This window comes from Canis lupus, chromosome 3 (genome assembly GCF_048164855.1).
Source record: "Canis lupus baileyi chromosome 3, mCanLup2.hap1, whole genome shotgun sequence".
NCBI classification, from domain to species: domain Eukaryota; kingdom Metazoa; phylum Chordata; class Mammalia; order Carnivora; family Canidae; genus Canis; species Canis lupus.
This window is the reverse complement of record NC_132840.1, coordinates 39,417,936-39,432,784: the sequence shown is the minus strand read 5'-3', so window position 1 is coordinate 39,432,784 and position 14,849 is coordinate 39,417,936. Positions and strand designations below refer to the sequence as shown.

Sequence of the window (14,849 nt, the reverse complement as noted above, 5' to 3'; positions counted from 1 at the left end):
GTCCTTTCCTCCATTGAATGGGCCTTGTCACCTTTGTCAAAAATTGATCATATATGTGAGGATTCATTTCTAGGATCCCTATTCTATTCCATTGGCCTTCATGCCAGTACCACACTGTTTTGATTACTATAGCTTTGTAGTTTTGAAAGCAAGAAGTGCAAGCTCCTTAACTTTGTTCTTAGGCTATAGGGGGAGAAGTTTGCAACAATGTCTGTCTGCTTCTGTGTCTGAACCTCTATGATCAGAAGCAGCAATCAGTGATCAGTATGCAGAATCTTGATTTTTGAAAGACATGATCCTTACTGCCCACCCTGGCTCCCATAAGCTGCATGTAATATGCTCCTGGAACATGCATACAGATGTCTACCACAGGGCTGGAGGACTGCTGCTGAGCTAAGAGCTGATTTTGGTTGAAATTAAATACAGTTTACTGGCTCAAGCCCTTCCTTAGAAGTTATAGGCCTTCAATAGATTCCAGAATTCCAAAATAGTTACATCAGACAGAATGTTCTATTGCAATTGTTGTCCAGGTGGGAAGACTGATTCCTAGGGCTTCTTACTCTGTCATCTTCCTAGAATACTCCTCCTATAGCATACTTTTAAAATTCATTGTCTCATTAATGGTCATGTTGATTATTTACAAATTTATAGCTATCAGGAATAAGACTATTAAGAGAATTCTTGTACATAACTTCTTAAGATGACTTATTTTCTTTTATCTTGGTTAAATAGGAGTATAATTACTGCTTAGGTCATGTGTATTTAACTTTGTGATTATATACACTCACCAATAGTGTATGAGACTTCTACTTCAAGTTTGGTATGTTTTCATTTTTTTTTTCATTCAAAAGTATTTTGTTTCATGATTTTTTTGACCCATGAATTATTTATAAATTGTTTAAATTCCAAATATTTTTAAGACATACTTTAAGTTTCTACTTAAATTCCACTTAGTTAATATACAGTGTAACATTAGTTTCAGGCATGCAATATAGTGATTCAACACTTTCATATGACACCCAGTGTATATCACATGTGCAGTCCTCAATCTCATCACCTATTTGATGCATTTTCCTCACCCCCTCTACCCCACCTCCATTCTGGTGACCATCATTTTGTTTGCTATAGTTAAGAGTCTGTTTCTTGGTTTTCTTTTTTTTCCTCCCTTTGCTCATTTATTTTTTTAAATCCACAGATGAGTGAGATCATATGACTATTTCTAGTTTAGTCCTTGGGATAGAGAACATTCCCTTTATTTTAATCCCTTAAGACTTGGGACTAGTTTTATGGTCAGTCATATGGTATACTACAGAATATACATTCTTTATTTTTTTTAAGATTTTATTTATTCACGAGAGACACAGAGAGAAAGAGAGGCAGAGACACAGGGAGAGGGAGAAGCAGGCTCCATGCAGGGGGCTCAACATGGGACTCGATCCCGGGTCTCCAGGATCACACCTCAGGCTGCAGGCGGCTCTAAGCCGCTGCGCCACCGGTCCGCCCTATACATTCTTTAAGTATACATTTAACATTCACCAAGAAATTAATATAGTGTTTTAAACATGTCCACGAGGACAAGTTGGTTGGTAATATTGTTTAGATCCTATGCTGTCTTAGTTGATGTTCCCCCAAATTTCTTCTCCCAATTTCCTACTATAAATTGTTTAGAAAGGGTTTTTTAAATCACCAATTATAATCGCAGATTTTCTGTTATCTCTTTAGTTTCTCTTTCATGTATTTTGAAACTATTAGATGAATACACACTTAGAATTATATCTTTTTAATAGATTTATTTCTCATTATGAAGGTCTCTTTTTTCTCTGAGTACATTCTGTCTCTTGCAGTTGACACTAATATAGCCACACCAGCCATTTTACACATAATATTTGTAATGTACATTGTTCCCTATCCTTTAATTTTCAACCAATCTATGATGTACAGGAGGCAAATGATTGACTCTTTTTTTCTATCCAACTTGACAATCTTGTTTTAATACTTAGTATATTTACATTTAATATAATTATTTGTATGGCTGAGTTTGAGTCTAGTGCTTTGGAATTTTGATTTTCAGTGGGCCTATTATATGTCCATCTGCTTGTCGTTGACTCAAATATTTCAATTAATCTTTTTTCTTGTGTTTAGGTGTACTTTTTTAAGTAAAGCTCTAGAGATTATGAAATTTTAACTTATGTCATTTATATCCAGTATTGCTTAGCCATTTGTAAGTTGTTTCATCATGTGTTTTACTTATACATGAACTATAAACCATACTATTTATTAGTATTATTACCTTAAATTCTTTTATAGAAATTTAAAATCTATTTCTTGCCCTTCTTCCTGAAGTTTGGGACATCTACTTGGTATTATTTCTTCTCAGCCTAATAACCATCTTTCAGCTTTTCTTTTAGTGTGGGTCTGTGGAAGACAAATTCTTTCAAATTTTATCTTAAAATGACTTCAGTGTTGCCTTTATTCTAGAATATTTTTTACTTAAATATTTAGTTACCTTTCCTTTTATTTCTAGATCTCGTGTCAAATATTGGAATAAAGTACATTAAAATCAGTCACTGATATCTCAAAGAAGGAAGAAAGTCATTTGATTGTTCAATGTAAGATTCATGGAGATGACAGGGTTTAAACTGAACATTAAGAAAACTAGAAAATTAGGGGCAATAGACATACTGGGGAAGGATCTTTCTTTTAACCCTCAGGTTGGGGGCCTCTACTCCTTATGTACTTCTTTCCAAGGAAAAGGGAGAAATATATAGGACCATGAAGATAATACAGCAGATGAGAGAATGACATTCATTGAATCACACTGGAGTCACCGTGTTGAAAAGGTAACATAAATCCTGTTTCACTCTTCCAAACTCTCTGGAACTCTGTGTTTTTAGTAAGATTGTGTTTCTAAGAGTATGGAGATTCCTCAAGAAGTTTAAAAGTAGAACTACCGTACAACCCAGCAATTGCACTACTAGGCATTTATCCAAATGATACAAACATAGTGAGTCAAAGGGGCACCTGCACCCCAGTGTTTACAGCTGCAACATCCACACTAACCAAAGTATGGAAAGAGCCCAGATGTCCATTGACAGATGAATTGATAAAGAAGAGGTGGTGTGTGCATGTGTGTCTGTGTATGTATAAAATGGAAAATTACTCAGCCATCAAGAGAATGAAGTCTTACCCTTTGCAATAACATGGATGGAACTATAGTATGCTAAGCAAAGAAAGGCAGAGAAAGACAAATACCCCATGATTTCACTCATATATATAATTTATTTTTTAAGTTTGTTTTTATTTAAGTTCTATTTGCCAACATATAGTATAACACCCAGTGCTCATCCCATCAAGTGCCCTCCTCAGTGCCCATCACAAAGTTACTCCAACTGCCGCCCACCACCCCTTCTGCAACCCTTTGTTCATCTCCCAGAGTTAGGAGTCTCTCATGGTGTGTCTCCCTCTCTAATTTTTCCTCACTCAGTTCCTCCCCTTCCCTTATAATCCCTTTCACTATCTCTTATTTTCTCCGAATGAGCAAAACCATATGACGATTGTCCTTCTCTGATTGACTTACTTCACTCAGCATAATACCACCCTCCAGTTCCATCCACGTCAAAGCAAATGGTGGGTATTCATCTTTTCTGGTGGCTGAGTAATATTCCATTGCATATATAGACCACATCTTCTTTATCCGTTCACTTGTCAAAAGACATCATGGCTCCTTCCACAGTTTGGGTATTGTGGACATTGCTGCTATGGACATTGGGGTTCAGGTATCCTGGCTTTTCACTGTATCTGTATCTTTGGGGTATATACCCATTAGCGCAATTGCTGAGTCACAGGGTAGCTCTATTTATAACTCTTTGAAGAACCTCCACACAGTTTTTGAGAGTGGCTGCACCAGTTCACATTTTCACCAACAGTACAAGAGGGGTCCCCCTTCTCCACATCCTCTCCAACATTTGTTGTTTCCTGTCTTGTTAATTTTTGCTGTTTTCACTGGTGTGAGGTGGTATCTCATTGTGGTTTTGATTTATATTTCCCTGATGGCAAGTGATGCACAGCATTTTCTCATGTGCTTATTGACCATGTGTATGTCTTCCTCTGTGAAATTTCTGTTCATGTCTTCTGCCCATATCATGATTGGATTTTTTGTTTCTTGGGTGTTGAGTTTAATAAGTTCTTTATAGATTTTGGAGACTAGCCCTTTAGCTGATAATGTCATTTGCAAATATCTTCTTCTATTCTGTTGGTTGTCTTTTAGTTTTCTTGACTGTTTGTTGTGCTGTGCAGTAGCTTTGTATCATGATTAAGTCCCAGCAGTTCATTTTTGCTTCTGTTTCCCTTGCCTTCATAGATGTGTCTTGCAAGAAGTTACTGTGGCTAAGTTCAAAATAGTTGTTGCCTGTGTTCTCCTCTAGGATTTTGTTTTTTTGTTTTTTTTTTTTAATAAATTTATTTTTTATTGGTGTTCAATTTATCAACATACAGAATAACACCCAGTGCTCATCCCGTCAAGTGCCCACCTCAGTGCCCGTCACCCAGTCACCCCCACCTGCCACCCACCTCCCTTTCCACCACCCCTAGTTTTTTCCCAGAGTTAGGAGTCTTTCATATTCTATCTCCCTTTCTGATATTTCCCACTTCTTTTTCTCCTTTACCCTTTATTCCCTTACACTATTTTTTATATTCCCCAAATGAATGAGACCATATAATTTTTGTCCTTCTCCGATTGACTTATTTCACTCAGCATAATACCCTCCAGTTCCATCCATGTCGAAGCAAATGGTGGGTATTTGTCATTTCTAATGGCTGAGGAATATTCCATTGTATACATAAACCACATCTTCTTTATCCATTCATCTTTCAATGGACACCGAGGCTCCTTCCACAGTTTGGCTATTGTGGACATTGCTGCTATAACCTCTAGGATTTTGATGGATTCTTGTCTCACACTTAGGTCTTTCAACCATTTTTTAGTTTATCTTTGTATATGGTGTGAGAAAATGGTCTAGTTTCATTCTTCTGCATGTGGTTGTCCAATTTTTCCAGCACTATTTATTGAAGAGACTGTCCTTTTTAAGTGAATCTTTTTTCCTGCTTTGTTGCGTATTAGTTGACCTTAGAGTTGAAGGCACATTTCTGGATTCTCTATTCTGTTCCATTGATCTATATGTCTGTTTTTGTGCCAGTACCACACTGTCTTGATGATCATAGCTCTGTAATACAGCTTGAAATCCGGCAGGGTGATACCCCTGCGTCTGGTTTCCTTTTTCAATATTCCCCTGGCTATTCGGGGTCTTTTCTGATTCCACACAAATCTTAAGATTATTTGTTCCAACTCTGTGAAGAAAGTCCATGGTAATTTGTTAGGGATTGCATTGAACATGTAAATTCCCCTGGGTAGCATAGACATTTTCACAATATTATTTCTTCAAAACTATTACCATAGAATATTTTTCCATCTCTTTGTGTCTTCCTTAATTTCTTTCAAAAGTGTTCTGTAGTTTTTAGGGTATAGATCCTTTACCTCTTTGGTTAGATTATTCCTAGGTGTTTTAGGATTTGGGGTACAATTGTAAATGGGATTGATTCCTTAATTTCTCTTTCTTCAGTCTCATTGTTAGTGTATAGAAATGCCACTAATTTCTGGGCACTGATTTTGTATCCTGCCACACTGCCGTGTGGCCTTTTGGGTTCTCTATACAGTATCATGTCATCTGCAAAGAGGGAGAGTTTGACTTCTTCTTTGCCAATTTGAATGCCTTTTAGTTCTTTTTGTTGCCTGATTGCTGAGGCTAGCACCTCTAGTACTATGTTGAATAACAGTGATGAGAGTGGACATCCCTGTCATGTTACTGATCTTGGGGGAAAGGCTCTCAAATTTTCCCCATTGACAATATTTGCTGTGGGCTTTTCATAAATAGCTTTTAAGATATTGAGGAATGTTCCCTCTATCCCTACACTTTGACAAAATACAGCACCAATTCCTGATTAAAACTCTTCAAATGGTTTCTCTGCATCTATTGAGAGGATCATATGGTTCTTGTTTTTTTCTCCTGTTGATGTGATCTATCATGTTGATTGAACCACCCTTGCAACCCAGGGATAAATCCCACTTGGTCATGGTAAATAATCCTCTTAATGTATTGTTGGATCCTATTGGCTAGTATCTTGGTGAGAATTTTTGCATACATGTTCATCAGGGATATTGATATTGGTCTATAGTTCTCCTTTTTGGTGGGGTCTTTGTCTGGTTTTGGAATTAAGAAAATGCTGGCCTCATAAAATGAGTTTGGAAGTATTCCTTCCCTTTCTATTCTTCAGAACAGCTTTAGTAGAATAGGTATTATTTCTTCTTTAATATTTTGATAGAATTCCCCTGGGAAGCCATCTGGCCCTGGACTTTTATGTCTTGGGAGCTTTTGATAACTGCTTCAATTTCCTCCCTGTTTATTGGCCTGTTCAGGTTTTCTGTTTCTTCCTGTTCCAGTTTTGGTAACTTGTGGTTTCCCAGAAATGCATCCATTTCTTCTAGATTGCCTAATTTGTAGGCATATAGCTGATCACAATATGTTTTAAAATCCTTTGTATTTCCTTGGTATTGGTTGTGATCTCTCCTCTTTCTTTTGTGATTTTAGTAATTTGAGTCTTTTATTTTTATTAATGCTTGCTAGGGGTTTATCTAATTAATTCTTTCAAAGAACCACCTCCTGATTTTGTCGATCTGTTCTACAGTTCTTCTGGTCTTTATTTCATTGAGTTCTGCTTGAATCTTTATAATCTCTCTTCTTCTGCTTGATGTAGGTTTTACTTGCTGTTCTTTCTCCAATTCCTTTAGGTGCAAGGTTACCTTGTGTATTGGAGTTTTTTCCAGTTTTTTAGGGAGGCTTGTATTGCAAAGTATTTCCCTCTCAGGTCTACTTTTGCTGTATCCCAAAGATTTTGAACAGTTGAACAGTTGTATCTTCATTTTCATTAGTTTCCATGAATCTTTTTAATTCTTTTCTAATTTCCAGGTTGACTTATTCATCTTTTAGTAAGATGCTTTAACCTCCATGTGTTTGAGTTTCTTCCAAATTTCTTCTTGTGATTCAAATAATTGTGGTTTGAAAATATGCAGGAGACAATCTCAATCTTTTGGTATTGGTTGAGACCTGATTTGTGACCCAGTATGTGGTCTATTCTGAAGAAATTACCATATATAGTTAAGAAGAATGTGTATTCAGTTGCATTCAGATGGAAAGTTCTGTATATATTTATGAAAGCTATTTGGTCCATTGTATCATTTAAGGCCCTTGTTTATTTGGTGATGTTCTGCTTAAAATATCATTTACTGAAAGTGCTGTGTTGAAGTCTCCTACTATTATTACTATCATTATACTATTACTAGTATAATAGTATACTAGTATCAGATACTATTATTGTATCATTATCTAAGTATGCCTTTACTTTGGTTATTAATTGATTGATATACTTGGCAGCTCCCACATTAGGGGCATAAATATTCATGATTGTTAGGCCTTGTTGGATAGACCCTTTAAGTATGATGTAGTGTCCCTCTTTATCCCTTACTAGATAGTCTTTGGTATGAACTTTAATTTATCTGATATGAGGATTGTTACCTCAGATTTCTTTTGAGGACCATTTGAATAGTAAATGATTCTGCACCCATTCATTTTCAGGCTGGAGGTATCCTGAGGACTAAAATGAGTCTCTTGTAGACAGCATATAGTTGGGTCTTGCTTTTTTATCCAGTTTGATACCCTGAGTCTTTTGATGGGATCATTTACCCCATTCATGTTCAGAGTAACTATTGAAATATATGAATTAAGTGTCATTGTAATACCTATTCTGTCCTTGCTTTTGTGAATTATTTCTTTGGGCATCCTCTTTCTTTTACAGGGTCCCCCTTATTATTTCTTGCAGAGCCAGTTTGGTGGTCACATATTCTTTCAGTTTCTGCCTATCTTGGAAGCTCTTTATCTCTCCTTCTATTCTGAATCAGAGCCTTGCTGGATAGAGTATTCTTGGCTGCATGTTCTTCTCATTTAGTACCTGAATGTATCCTGCCAGCCCTTTGTGACCTGCCAGGTCTCTGTCGAGACATCTGCTATTAATCTGATATGTCTCCCCATATACGTTAATAATCTCTTTTCTCAAGCTGCTTTAAGGATTTTCTCTTTATCTTTGAAATTTGCAAGTTTTGGGCAGCTTGGGTGGCTCAGCAGTTTAGCACTGCCTTCAGCCCAGGGCATGATTCTGGAGTCCCAGGATTGAGTCCCACATCAGGCTTCCTGCATAGAGCCTGCTTCTCCCTCTGCCTGTGTCTTTCCTCTCTCTCTGTCTCTCATGAATAAAATTTAAAAAAGAAGAAGAAATTTGCAGGTTTCACTATTGAAGGTTGAGGCGTTGAACAGTTTTTTATTCATTTTTTTGAGGGGGTCCTCTCTATATCCTGGATCTGAATGCCTGTTTCCTTTCCCAGATTTAGGAAGTTCTCAGCTATGATTTGTTCAAATATACTTTGTGGTCCTCTCTCTCTCAGCCTCTTCTGGAATCCCAATTAGACGAATAATCTTCCTTCTCAAGCTATCTTTTATTGCCTAAGCCTTTCCGTATGGGCTCTTAATTGTTTTTCTCATTTTCCTCAGCTTCCTTCCTTGCCACCAACTTGTCTTCTATGTCACTCACTCTCTCTTCCACCTATTAATCCTAACAGTTAAAGCATCAGTTTGGATTGCGTCTCATTTAATCCATTTTTAATTTCAGCCTGATTAGATCTAAATTGTGCAGTCATGAAGTCTCTAGAGTCCTTTACACTTTTTTTTTACAGAGCCACCAGTAGCTTTATAATTGTAATTCTGAATCAAATTTCTGATAACATATTTAAGTCCAAATTCTGTAACTCTGTGGCAGAGAGTACTGTTTCCAGTTCTTTCTTTTGTGGTGAATTCTTCTGTCTAGTAATTTTTTCCAGTGCTGAATAGCTGTATGAGTGGGCTGAGTCAAAAATATCAACCATGACCTAAGTAAAATACATCTTAGATGATTCCAAAGAGCTCAGAGATCAGAAAGTAGAAGAAAAAGAACAGAAGAAAATAAAGCAAAAGGACCACTAAAGTGGAAAACAAATTTTAAAACAAAGTAGTAAAACTAAATAACCAAAAACAAAGAAGAAGAAAGAAAAGAGAGAAAGAAAAAAGGGGAGGGATGGTGGTGGTGAGGAAGTGGTAGTGGAGAGAGAATATAGTCTACCTGAGGGGTCCTAGAGGGTGATACTCTTGGTTCAGAGTATATTTTGTGGTGTATGTTAGAAGATATCAATCCCAAATTTATATAAACCATCAATATTTATATAATGCCCCAATAATGACCACAAAAATATAAACAAGATAAGAGGGGGGAAGAGTGAGAAGGAAGGAGAATATAATCTCACAGAATGAACCAACATGGTGTTCCACTTGGTTCTGAGTGTATCCTGGTCCTGTGTTAGAAGGCATTAACTTCCACCATTGTAAAACAAAATGAAGCAGAAAAGACAAAAAACAAATACCCATATCTTATATCTATCAAAATTAAATTGAATACGTTGAAGGGAATCCAGAAGTGAAAAATACATCTAAGACATGTAATTGTAGAAATATCAAAGTCAAAAGAAAAAAAAAAAAAACTTAAAAATGAAGAGTTGGTAAAATATAGTTAAGGTGGGAAATGAGAAAAAGTATTGGAAATTTTTAGTCTGATATAAAAATGAGTCATAATAGAAAAAGAAAAATTAAAGACCTTCTAGTTCTATACACTATTTTCCCTCAGTCCTGGAGCTTTCCAATTTTGCTTGTTCAGTAAACTTGCGTTTCCCTTGTTCTTCCAGCAGTTCTTCTGGGGGATGGTTCTGCTGCACTGGTTCTCAGCAGAGATGCCCCGCCCCTTGCCAGGTCTGGGCTTAGTGTGAGCTGTTTATCTGGGAGGCCTTTGTCCCCTAGAGCCCCCACCTTTCCCAGGCACAAGGTGAAACAAAGAGGAAAAACAAAAATGGCAACAGCCAGATTTCCAGCTCTGGAGTTGAGCTTGCTGTGAGTAACTAACCGCAGTCTCCCAGTCCACACTGGCCTAGATGCTCTTGGGGGCAGGTGCAAGTTCACGGATCTGCACAGCTTGCCTAGTGCCTAGCAGCAGGAGAGTTCTCACTTTCCTGTGTGTCCCCTCCCCCCTCCCCCCCCCTCCCCCCGCTTCCCCCTGTGGCAGGGGGAATGAAGGATTGCTGGCTTTGTCCACTTGGGCACCCTGGGATCAGGGGCCCTGTGCCGCTTGACCTGCACTCCTGGGGACCACTTCTCCTGAAGGGAATGGAGTACAGCCACCTCTGTCCCTTGCCAGCCTCTAGGGTAAAGGCACCTCCAGAGTCAGCCTGCCTAACCAACTGGCTTCTCCCAAATGCCCCGGAGGGCTGCGGCGCTCCAGCCCTTTACCAATATTGGACCATGGTTTGCAGTGAGCTTTCGCCCAGGTGCCCCTCCTCTTATAGTGACTCCAGGAAACGAGATTTCACTGCCCCTCCTGTGATTCTGCCCGATTTCCCTGCTAAGCAGTTTTCCACCAGGGAAAACTCTGGCGTAGATTTTTAAAGTTCCCGCTTTTCCGGGGCTGGGCTTTTTTGCTCCAGAGGCTTTCGTTGCTCTGCTTTAGCCTTGCTAATCATGGTTCCCTTCCTCAACATTATTCCTTTTTTTTTTTTTTCCCTTCCTACCTTGTTAGAAGCAAAAACTTTTCTCTCTGTAGCATTCCAGCTGTTCTCTCTTTAAATCTCAGGTCGAATTCGTAGGTGTTCAGGATGTTTTGAAAGTTATCTAGATAAGTTTGTGGGGCCAGATGAGTTGAGGACCCCTACTCTTCTGCCATCTTGCCCCTCTCTCCTCCTCATATATAGAATTTAAGAAACAAAACTGATGAACATAGGAGATGGGAAGGAAAAATAAGATAAAAATTGAAAGAAGGGCAAACCATAAGAGATACTGAACTCTAGGAAATAAAGTGAGGGTTGCTGGTGGGGGGGTGGGAGGTAACTGGGTGATGGGCCTTAAGGAGGTCACTTAAAGTAATGAGCATTTGGTGTTATTGCAACTTATTATAATTACTAAATTCTACCCGTAAGACTAATAATACATTCTATGTTAACTACATTGAATTTAAATAAAATATTTTTTTAAAAAATTTTAAATATTGGGTTTCTAGGTCAGGTCACAATACTCTAGTTTATTGGAGGTACAGATGTGAAGGCAAGAGTTATTTAATCTTTGCAGTATTAATTCTCCCCAAGGTTTCAATTCAGTATCTGGTTTAGAGTAGAATGGTAAGGATTGCTTTTTCTGGCCTCAGGTAACTCCTTAATACTTCAATCCATTTCTGCCAGGAACACATGGAAAGAAAGAGTTATCAGTTTCTCTATTTATAAGGGTGATAATTTATTTCCCATTTACCTCTTAACATCTGTTCCCTCTTGTTGGAACTCGGTTTACAGCAGAGAAATTGAGAGGTGTAATTGTATCTCCAAAACTTCGACACCTATGAAAAAGTAGAAGGGAAGAAAGAGACGCTCACATTTTATAGATAGCAGTGCTGAAATATGAGAGACAGGAAAACAGGTAAGAGGGATTTTATGCCCCACGTATATCTGATCTCTAATTTTGGATTTCATATATATTGAAAGGTAATGTGGCTTTGTTATGTAAAAGCATAAAAGCATAGAAATTCCTTGGCCACTATTCTTTGAAGAACATCATTGCAGCTACCTTTCTTCTCCTTTTTTCCTTTTTCATAGAAATGCATAACTCTATAATAATTCTACATATTAGACTTCCAGACTTTGAAATCAACCATGTACTGGCTATATAAACTTCAGTTTATTTCTCTTTTAGAGTTTATTAATCCACATATAACATATATAAAGTGTATCTAATTATATACATAAAATACTTGGCCTAGTTGCTGGAATATGGTGTTAAATAAGTGGTAGCTTAAATAAAAATAAACTCGACACCTTCTTTATTCTGTTGGACTTCTGTAGTATAGGAGGAAATCAAAGGGTTAATATGGAATATTATATTTAGGGGTTAAGAAGTTCTTAAATATACCTAATCTAAGCCTGTCATTTGAGAATTATAAGGAGGCTCAGATTCACAAGATTCAGAGCAAGCTACTGGCAGAGTCAGAGGACTAGGTTACACTAAGTCACAGTGGGAGGAGACAATATAAATTATGTTTTATACCATCAGGACCAACCCAAATGTCTGGTGCATGGTTGATGTTGAATAAATGATTATAAGAGTGGAATACAAATAAAACACAAAAATTAGGCACACTATTGTCATCCCTTAAATAAATGGAGCTCCTTTTTCTTTTAAGAAGCTTTATCTTTGGCCTTATACCTTTAACTCTGGTTGTACTATCCTGGATTATGAAGGGGAGAAAGAGTAACTGGGACTTCCTTCACTTGAGAAGGTCATTTATGGTTCTAGGAACCATAACTTTGTTCTCATGATGGCTATGCAGGAGCAATGAACTGCAGAAATAGCCATTTTGAAGAGTCAGGTGGTAGTCATGGACAACAGATAATGTTGAGGAAAAAGGGGCTGTAAGAAATTACTGTCAGGAATGGCTAAAAATCAAGACCTATTTATATCTTCCCTCCAAGAGACTTATTTTAGACCTAAAGACACCTGCAGACTGACCATGAGGGGATGGAGGAAAAAACTATCATGCAAATGGATGTCAAAAGAAAGCCAAAGTTGGGATCCCTGGGTGGCGCAGCGGTTTAGCGCCTGCCTTTGGCCCAGGGCGCGATCCTGGAGACCTGGGATCGAATCCCACGTCAGGCTCCCGGTGCATGGAGCCTGCTTCTCCCTCTGCCTGTGTCTCTGCCTCTCTCTCTCTCTCTCTCTCTCTCTCTCTCTCTCTGTGACTATCATAAATAAATAAAAATTAAAAAAAAAAGAAAGCCAAAGTTGCAATACTTACATTAGATAAAATAAACTTTAAAACAAAAGACTCTTACAAGGGACAAAGAGGCCACTATATAATAATAAAGGGGACAATTCAATAAGAAGATATAACGATTGTAAATATTTATGCATACAAAATAGGACAACCCCAAATGTACAATAAGAAACATAAACAAACTCGTTGGTAATAATGCAATAATGGAGGACTTTAATATCCCACTTACCTCAATGGACAGATCATCCAAACAGAAATCAACAAGGAAGCAATGGCTTTGAATGATAGACTGCAACAGATACATTTAACAGACTTTTAGAACATTACATCCTAAAACAGCAGAATACACATTCATTTCAACTGCACATGGAACAGCCTCCAAAATAGATCACAAAGTAGGTCACAAAATAGACATTGAAGACTGAAGTCATACCATGTGCCATGTGCCTTTCTGACCATAATGCTGTGAAACTGGAAGTCAACCACAAATACATGGAGGTTAAATAACATGCTACTAAACACTGTATGGGTTAAAGAAGAATTAAAGAAGGGAATTAAAGAAGAAATAAAACGTAGACAAATGAAAATAAAAACAGAATGGTCCAAAACCTTTGGGATGCAGCAAAAGAAGTCCTGAGATTGTAATGCTGTATAATTCTGTCTTACCTTCAGAAGCACAAACAACCTAACCTTACATCTAAAGGAGCTACAAAAAGAATAAAGCCAACAGAAGGAAGGAAATAATAAAGATTAGAACAGAAATAAATGATATGGAAACTAAAAAACAATAGAACAGAACAATGAAACCAGAAGCTGGTTCTTTGAAAAAATAAATATAATTGATAAACCTCTAGCCATAATCATTAAAAAGAAAAGAAAAAGACACCAATAAATAAAATCACAAATGAGAGAAGGGAAATAACAGCCAACACCACAGAAATACAAATAGTTTAAGAGAATATTATGAAAAACTATATGCGAACAAATTGGAAAATCTGGAAGAAATGCATAAATTACTAGAAACCTATAAACAACCAAAAATGAAACAGGAAGAAACAGAAAACTTGAACAGACCAACAACCAGCAAAGAAATTAGTAATAAAAAAACTCAACAAACAAAAGTCCAAGACTAAGAATATCTACCATACATTTAAAGAAAAGTTAATATCTATTCCTCTCAAACTATTGCAAAAAATAGAAAAAGAAGGAAAACTTCCAAATTCATTCTATGAGGCCAGAATTACCCTGATACCAAAATCAGACAAAGACTCCACTAAAGCAGAGAACTACAGGCCAATATCATGATGAACATAGATGCAAAATCTACAACAAAATGTTAGCAAACTAAATCTAAGAATACTTTAAAAATATCATTCACTGTGATTATGTAGGACTTACACTTAAGTTACAAGCATGGTTCAATATTTACAAATCAATGTGATACATCAATCAATTAAAGAAACCATAAGATCATTTCAAGAGATGCAAAAAAGCACTTGACAAAGTACAACAAACATTCATTAATAAAAGCCCTCAACAAAGTAGGTTTAAAGGGAGCATACCTCAACATAATAAAGACCATATATGAAAATCCTACAGCTAACATCATCCTTAATGGGAAAAAAACTAAGAGCTTTTCCTCTAAGGTCAGGAACAAGACAAGGATTCCACTCTCATCACTTTTATCCAACATATTACTGGATGTCCTAGGAACAGCAATAAGACAACAAAAAGAAATAAAGGCATCCAAGCTGGTAGGTAAAAAGTCAAACTTTCACTATTTGTAAAAACATGGTACTCTACCATAAAATTGCTAGAACTGATAAATTCAATAAAGTCACAGGATTAAA

At 37.0% G+C, this 14,849-nt stretch overlaps 2 long non-coding RNA genes across 2 annotated transcripts in view; both read left to right on the top strand.

Annotated features, from left to right (window-relative positions):
• Window positions 1-14,849, top strand: part of LOC140624776 (uncharacterized) — a 99,095-nt gene that overhangs the window by 10,884 nt on the left and 73,362 nt on the right. The gene's annotated exons all lie outside the window — the stretch shown is intronic.
• LOC140624768 (uncharacterized) lies at window positions 555-12,959 on the top strand. The gene is made up of 4 exons (XR_012024229.1): window positions 555-820; window positions 2,525-2,840; window positions 11,525-11,648; window positions 12,698-12,959. It is a non-coding gene; the product is annotated as an uncharacterized lncRNA (long non-coding RNA).